Here is an 8,485-nt window from a genome sequence, read left to right as displayed (position 1 = left end):
TTGAAGCTGAGCAATGCATGAGGAGGGAATTTACAATGTCCTCTACTGCAAGTCTATGGAGGTGGCGAGAGAGAGAGAGAGAGAGAGAGAGAGAGAGAGAGAGAGAGAGAGAGAGAGAGAGAGAGAGAGAGAGAGAGAGAGAGAGAGATTTGTCTACTTTGTGAAGGCTTGATATGCAAAACAACAAATGTTTGAACATTTTCATTCACTGCATTAACACATCCTGGCTACTTCCAAGCAGAAATTATTCTACATTCCAACTTATTCGACAGGTGCTCCCGCATTTCATAGATCTATTGCATCCATTGAAAATAGTCTTTTGATGGTCGGCCTTTGCTGCATATGTCCTCTTGTACCTACCTTGCTACACATTTGTTTGAAAACATCCCATAGCTTCCTGGCCCTGCCCCTGCCCTTGTTGGGCATCATGCATTTTTTCATAAGACCTCGCTTTGCATTTGTTGCAAACCCACAACATCCGAGTCCTATCCCTACTATCTTGGTGAAACTTTATAGAAACCAGTTTGATGCATTCACCATGGAAAAATTTGCATCATATGATTAATGTGTCTTTTCATAGTGTCATTCATATGATTAAGGCTGGCTCATCAGCACATATCCTCCACTGTTGCCGACGCAACAACATTCATGGACAAGTATGAGGCCATGCAAATGCTTTAAGCAGACTTAAACATGAGATTTCAGGTCTTGCTGAATGAGATCCCTACACACTTGCATCCCCTTGTGAGAAGACTAATCCACGCATTAATGGATGGCGGATTGCGAAGAACATAGGGCTACCCAAAACAGCCCTCTTTGCCAACTTTGCACTCTCATGCGCAGTCTTACATAGGCTTGCAATGAGGTAGATCCCATGGCAACCACTTACTTGGACACCATGCACATAGTTCCTCATTATCTTGCCATCGTGGGGATGGAGAGGGTGTGTGGCCAATAAAGAGCAGCCACACGTCTTTTTGCACTATAAACCAGCCATGTACAAGCAAGGAGGTCTGTGCGTTGAAGCTAGGTAAGCTCAAAGATATAAATGAGGACCCCTGCAATGGCCTCTACTGCAAATGTACTATCTCTCTATGTCATATTGATGACCTTGCTTGAGAAGGCGAACTGTGTGGTTGAGTGTAAGAAATAGTTTTGTGGATGCTAAGTATGCAAAAACAAAAAAGCATAAAAAACTCACTCGCATCAACGTGGTAGTAGCTTCTACGTAGCACTCACGTGTCCAAATGTTTTCTTCCTCCTCATACATGCTAGCATAAATATTACTAATGAACACATAACCTGTGCATTTCATGGGGCTTGCATACTTATACACAAACCTTTCAAGCTTCACGTTGTACCAATTTTTATGAGCACCTATAGCAGTGGTCAACTGATGGCATCATCAATATTACCTAAATAGCTTTGTCAAAGGGATCAACCATGCAAATGCATTGTTCTTTGTATGATGCAATGCTATATTTCTTCTCATGTTACTAACATACATTTGGCTCTGGTCCTCTAGACCTGCATAACACCATACATTGAGCACATTGAAAATTTTGACAGTTATATCTATTGAGAACCATATGCTTGGGGAGCCCTTGCCATGCATACCCTCTTAAAGTACAGTCCAACACAATACGTCTAGAGAAACTGTTGCCCTACATTCACTGAAACCATCCCAAAGCTTTCTGGTCTTGTTCTTATAGGCAAACATAAGAGATACTTACAAGGACGCAAAATTGATAGCTCTATTGTGCCCAGATGTTGCAACACCATACGTGCCCTTGTTGCAAGTACTCCAACTAGACCCTTTATGAGGACAAAGATGCAACACAACATGCTCCGATGTATGTGGACGTATATAGAGATGATGCACACAAAAGAACCAGCACAAACACTCTGTATTATAGTCATGCAAGGTACCCCCTGCATGAAACATCAATAAAAAGGGTAAGACAAGATTAAGTAAGCTACTCTAGACGTATATCGGATCAAGTTCTCTGAGAAGATCATGCATGCATAACCGTTTCAAAGTAATTAATAGGAGAAATGATTTAGAGACTTATTTCCCTTTCACTCCAGGTCAAAATCAAGGTCTAGCAATTAGGGCAACCTCACCTCGTAATTGGCCTAATTGGTCAAAGGGTTCACTGCTGGTCCTTAAAGTCTAGCTTGACCACCATGATAGTCTTGATCACCCGCATCTCTGTCATGTCTTGCTATAGTACAAACAACACAACCACTTCCAATGCGGAGATCACACTAACTCTCCACTTCGATTGTAGCATTGCAGGAAGCCATGGACTATTTCTAGCTAATGTGAAACGAGGATATCTCTACAGATGCAATCACCTGGAGTACGCACTAATTACAGGATATGCCAAGCAGGACTGGGGCAAAAAAGCTATGGACTGTTTTTAGCTAATGTAAAGTGAGCACATCTGTCCAGATACAATCACCTATCCTTTTGTCTTATAGACATGTAGCACTGCCTTGGTCAACATGTATATCCAGAATGTCATCTCTTCAAGTGCATTGATTGCAGGATATACCCAGCAAGGATAGGGCTAGGAAGCTCTAGCCGGCTGTTTTCAGAATGCGGAGTGAGGGTATTTCTCCTAATGTTCACACTGACTGCAGGATATGCCGAACAGGGGCAGGGCAAAGAAGCTCTGGATTGTTTTCAGATGTTGTAAAACAAACGCATCTCTCTATATGCGATCACCTATGCTTGCTTGAAGTGCAATGATTGTCGGATATGCCCAACAAAGACAGGGCTAGAAAGCTCTAACCTACAGGAGCAGCTTTACAATGAGCAGCTTCTATGTTTGGCTATATTCAGGAATCGAGCCCAGATTGATGTATGATAGTCTTCAACAGATGTAGAGCACTACAAGTTCTAGGAGTTCTTCTGAGTTGGCTCGCAGTTTGGAGAGCATAGGACAAGCAGCCTCAAGTAAGCCGCAATGCAGCAAAATTATTAACTAAATTATCTGCTTCCATAACAATAAGCTAGTAGCAGCAGTCTTTCAAATAAAGCTTGAGTCATGCATATGTTATCTCAATTTAATTATGTAATATGAATGGTAATGCAGGTGAGGGAGCTACAACAGCACGTTATGAGGAGATATGCACTCCTGGCCGACCAAGATGGTGCCCCATTCAGGGACAGATTCAAATCCTTGAACCAATCTTCAACTCTGGCATCACCACTCCCACTCGCAACATGATCATCAACATTGCTGCGCAGCTCCGCAAGTATGGCACCATTGTTGAGGCCAATGTCTTCCATTGGTTTCAAAATTGCAAGGCTCATGCCAAGCGGAAGCTGCAGCCTCCGCCAACCACATCTTTGCATGGTGCGGCACAGTCACCTCCTATTTCCAGTGCCACGGCAAGCGTCACCATCCAAGATCACAGCAGCATGCACAGTCTCACCTCAGCTACTCATCTGCATAATATTGTATCCCCACAATATATAAGTCATGAGCATACCACACAATCCAAAAGTAGGAGGCTATCTCTCAAGCATGCCTCTACCTCTTCACCCATAAGCTCCTCTTCCCCTGACCATCATCAGCATGTGTCAGCTTCTATAAGCGGCCCTACGTCTTTCTCTCCGTTATTGCAACAACAATAAACATCCATCAATAGGCCAATTGCACACCAAGAAAGTACACTATTTGTTGCAAACCGCGGTGCAACATCATCCACGCCAACCCTACCTCATTCATATTAGCATGTAAGCTATAACTCCTGACCATATAATCATCTTGAAAGGCAACTAGCTCAAGAAGAAGCATCCGATGTGCATGCTCATGCAGCTATGCCAGCTTCTAGCTTATATCCACATTCTCCTTTGCAAAAGCATGGCAGCCTCCCAACCGGAGAGACGCAAATCAAAACAATCCAGAAGCTTCTTGAGTATCCAAGAATTTCACTCTCCCTTGCCCCACCGACCGATCAACCATCATCACAAGATTTGATCCATGCCCAACCTCCTGGCCTTGGCTACAACACATCTTATTCGGATCATCAGTTTTTGCACACCGCAAGTAAAGGTATAGCCCTAACATGCACAACAGATTTTACTATGATTATGAATTTTTGCATAGTGACTTGTTTGCCTAGGTCGTGTGGAGGTATTGAGCAAGACATGCTGTCACTATAGGACCAAAGACGGTAGCCACAAATTTTTTGTGAGGTAAGCAAAATTATTGACTCCACAAAAGCATATTTTCAATCTACTCTCAAATTTCATGGCAGTACTGCACAAATTCTTCAAGCTTTGGGTAGAAAATGTAACATGGTTCGAGGAGGGGGGGGGGGAGAGAGAGAGAGAGAGAGAGAGAGAGAGAGAGAGAGAGAGAGAGAGAGAGAGAGAGAGAGAGAGAGAGAGAGAGAGAGAGAGAGAGAGAGAGAGAGAGAGAGAGAGAGAGAGAGAGAGAGAGAGAGAGAGAGAGAGAGAGAGATTACCTAAACAACGTCTGACCTTTTTGCTTCCCAACAACAATAATCACCTACAACCAAACAAACTGCAAAAAAACAAAAAGTCGTTTGTACTCTCTCTCTCTCTCTCTCTCTCTCTCACACACACACACACACACACACACACACACACACACACGTGCAGCAACATCACATTTTGAGAGTGAGTTTTGTACGGAGCTGACAAACAATGGAGGTTGTTTTCCCTAGACAATTCCCAATTGCGCTCTGCAAGTAGCAAATTGACTATCTACAAATGCTCGCATAACGATTATCTACAGATACGCATAACCATTATCTACAGATACGCATAACCAAACTCTTAATTGCTGCCAAAAAACCATTATCGCATTTAATTGATTTCCGCAACCCAATTGTAATTTCTTCTCTCTCGTTCTGTTCAGAACTTCGTAGATGAATGCAACAAAATGCATACTCTAACCTCAACCCAATTGCCAGGCTTAATCAAAAGCTTTGAGGTCAAAGTCAACCAGCAAAAGGGTAACAACAGTCAGGGACAATATACATAGCTTAATTTCAACAAAGAGTGACAATCTATGCTCAAAATGATAGTCGTCAGAGTTTGCCAGCATAGTTGCCACTTTCCATTTGCCAACAACATATTGATGTAGCTCTATACTCCTTTGCCTTGAGGATTCCAAACTCGTCTTTTGATAAAAAAGGACCTCACATCAGATGCCTAACACATCATTCATTAGAGCTGAATTTCCTATTGAATATACCCGATTAGTAGGAACCTAACTCCAGATGCGTGATGCATTGTCCACAAGGAGAGTGAAAATTGGTATAATCAAGCACAACCCATGGTCTACATTCAAACCATCAAAGGAAATTCATGTATGTTCAAATGGTAGTCCCATTTGCAAATCAAAGTTTCTCTTCGTAATTGGTGCCTTCCACTCACTACCAAACTAGTAAGTACATATTTTAATCACAGTACCCTCCCCTCTCTCATTAGTTGGTCGATATCCCTCAACCAACTATTCATCATAGTGGCATGAGAGCATGGTTTTAATGGCTGACCCTCCCCTCTCACATTAATTGGTCAATATCCCTCAACCACAGACAAATTGGAACAGACTTGCAGGCCAAGAGTAGAACACATTCATACCTAAAATTTGAATATTGTGTATCGTATAACTACCAAGCCTTATGCAGTATGATTGTATTTGTGTGTGTGTGTGTGTGTGCACGAGAGAGAGAGAGAGAGAGAGAGAGAGAGAGAGAGAGAGAGAGAGAGAGAGAGAGAGAGAGAGAGAGAGAGAGAGAGAGAGAGCTACAATAGTAAAGCGGGAACCTAGTGCTGATAGGAAAACACCTTTCATTTTGAAACCAACGTGCCCCCAGTAAACGAACAAAAAATAGCAATTTTGTGCATGTCGTCCACCTCAAAAAACAAGCCCCGCATGCCAAATTTTGATTTGTCAAAGTCGCTATGGTCGTGGGGACAAATTTCCTCGCTTGGATTCAAAAAAGAAAATAAGATGAAGGGCAACTAGCACGTCATCATGTGATTGAGCAGCTAAAGGTCAGGTGAGCATGTCATTGGATGAGTAGGTCAAGGCCATATTAAGATGCCATCATGTGGACGAACAGGTCAAGGCTATGTCAGCACATCTTTGTGTGGTTGTATATGTCAATGGCAAGTGATAACGTCGTCATGTGGATGAGGAGGTCAAGACCAGATCTACACGTTGTCATTCGGATGACCAGGTCAAGGCCAAGTCAGCACGTTATCCTCTCAATGAGCAGGTCAAGGCCAAGTCAGCACGTTATCCTCTCAATGAGCAGGTCAAGGCCATAGATCGACGTGTGGATTAGAAAGTCAAGGCCATAAATCGATAAATACTAAATGTTTCAAGCCTCCAGATTGCACAAATGGTAGGATGAAAGGTAGAGTTTCCTTCCCACGGTCAAGTTGGACATATCCAACATCTGATGCTAACTAGCATCTCATCTCTCACCCAAGTTTCAGCTCGTTTAGAAATGAAGAGGAAACAGAATCAGGTATTCAAAGTTGCATAACTCAATGTCTGGTCTTTGCTCTTCAATCCACTTGAAAGAGAGCATGCATGCTGCTCTTCAGCAATCGCGCACGAAAACCAACATCTCATCGTGACTAGCATCTCATCGTGAATTCTCTTATCAAAGTAGCCTAACTCAACGTCATCCAACTTGCTCTTCAATCCACTTTGCAGCAGAAGAGAGCACACATACATGTCTTCATCAATCGCACATAAAAACCAGCAGAATTGTAGCTTGACTAGCATCTCATTGTGAATTCTTTCTTCATCACCTGCGTTGAGAAATAATGAGAAACATAACCAGAATTGCAGCCTCTTCTTGCTCAATTTTCAAGCGGCACAATTGTATGCTGAGACATGCTTTTCCTCAATTACTAGATCATCTTTGCATTAAGTTCTGAGCGTCCATTGTGATTTGGGTACTTGAGCTGCCTACAGGATAATCGTTCCCTATATAATTTGGCTCCTGTTGTTAAGTTTTTGATAAATTAAGAAAATTGTACAGACATCTTCTCCACGTTGAAGGCTTTGCAAGAGGGTGGCCACCAGCCATATCAAGCCAAGGATAGAGCGCATCAAAATAGACAACCAAACAAAAAACACAATGAAATGAAACTAATTGAAGGCAATTGACTTTGCATAGGCTGTACCTCACAATCCACAACAGAAGAGTTGCAACAGGAAAGAGGGTAGCAAAGCGTCCAAGGTACGAGCTCATTATAAAATAAAAAGCCCTCAATATAATACTCTCTCAGCAAGTGCACATTCCACATACCTGGAATTTGGATATTGCGTATCGAAACTGGTGTCAGCTTTTGTAGATACCAAGCCTTGGCAACACGGTTGTGTGTGTGTGTGTGTGTGTGTGTGTGAGAGAGAGAGAGAGAGAGAGAGAGAGAGGAGAGAGCACGCGTTATAGAAGTGAAACAAGAGCCTAGTACTGACAAAAATCACCTTTAGTACTGAAGCCGACCTGCCCCTACTAGACGAACAAAAAGTAGCAATTCTGTGCATGCCGTCCACCTCAAAAAACAAGCCCCTCATGCCAAATTTTGATTGGCCAAAGCCGCTACTGTCGTGGGGACAAATTTCCTCCCGTTAGACCCTGCCTTAATGGCAATGCCAATAAACATCATGAACTTCTTTTGAGTTATAAAATGTACTTTTTGTTAACTCAAAACGATCATGAATTTGTGATAGTTGTCTCTAAGTTGATTATGTTTTGCGTTTTATAAAAAGAAATCCTAAAGAAATTGATTTTTGTCTTATATTTTATGTTCTTTTGAAATTAAATTGAAACCATATTCTTTTTGTCGCTATTGTTATGAGCTCTCTCTTTTTTGTGTGAATGTGTGTGTGTGTGTGTGTGTTTGTTTTTTGAAGATTTAAGAGAGATTTAAAAGAGAAAAAAAAGTAAGTTTATATATCTTTTAATACTTTCATAGAGAATTTTTTAGCCGATGAAGCTTATGATTTAAAATTCTAAATTACTTCATTATAATTCATATATTTTTTGTTCTCTTTTTTAATATGAAAGACATCCATTTCAAATTTTCATTAACTTTTTAACGATGAAGGCATGATGTTAATTGTGGCAATAAGATTCAAATTTGAAGTGTTAGAGTTAATTTTGCGCATGCATGCACATACATACATGTGCATATGTGATATGAGTGTGTGCGCATACACACACCCCCAAAAGTAAAAAATTGTGAGATGTATAGAACTTATTAAATTCATTGGGGTGCGCCTTGTGGCTATGTAGCAATATCATGTGGGGCTAAAATTTTATTTTTATCTACAAATTGAAAACAAAAGAAGGGTTGTTTTTATTTTATACAATTTCTAAAAAATTGGTTGCTACGAGAGCAACGTAACCAATCTTGCTTTCATATACTTGCCTTGTAGTCTTAAAGAGGTTGAATTATGAGAGATCCTACAAGACA

The 8,485-nt window shown here is 41.3% G+C and overlaps 1 pseudogene; it reads left to right on the top strand.

Annotated features, from left to right (window-relative positions):
- The first annotated feature begins 693 nt into the window (after positions 1–693).
- LOC147417539 (uncharacterized) lies at positions 694–6,336 on the top strand (annotated as a pseudogene).
- Positions 6,337–8,485: the final 2,149 nt, after the last annotated feature.

The sequence above is a fragment of the Adiantum capillus-veneris genome, chromosome 30 (genome assembly GCF_014529385.1).
Source record: "Adiantum capillus-veneris isolate H3 chromosome 30, ASM1452938v2, whole genome shotgun sequence".
Lineage (NCBI taxonomy): Eukaryota > Viridiplantae > Streptophyta > Polypodiopsida > Polypodiales > Pteridaceae > Adiantum > Adiantum capillus-veneris.
Note: the sequence above shows the minus strand (reverse complement) of the source record. Positions and strands in the feature narration are given on the sequence as shown.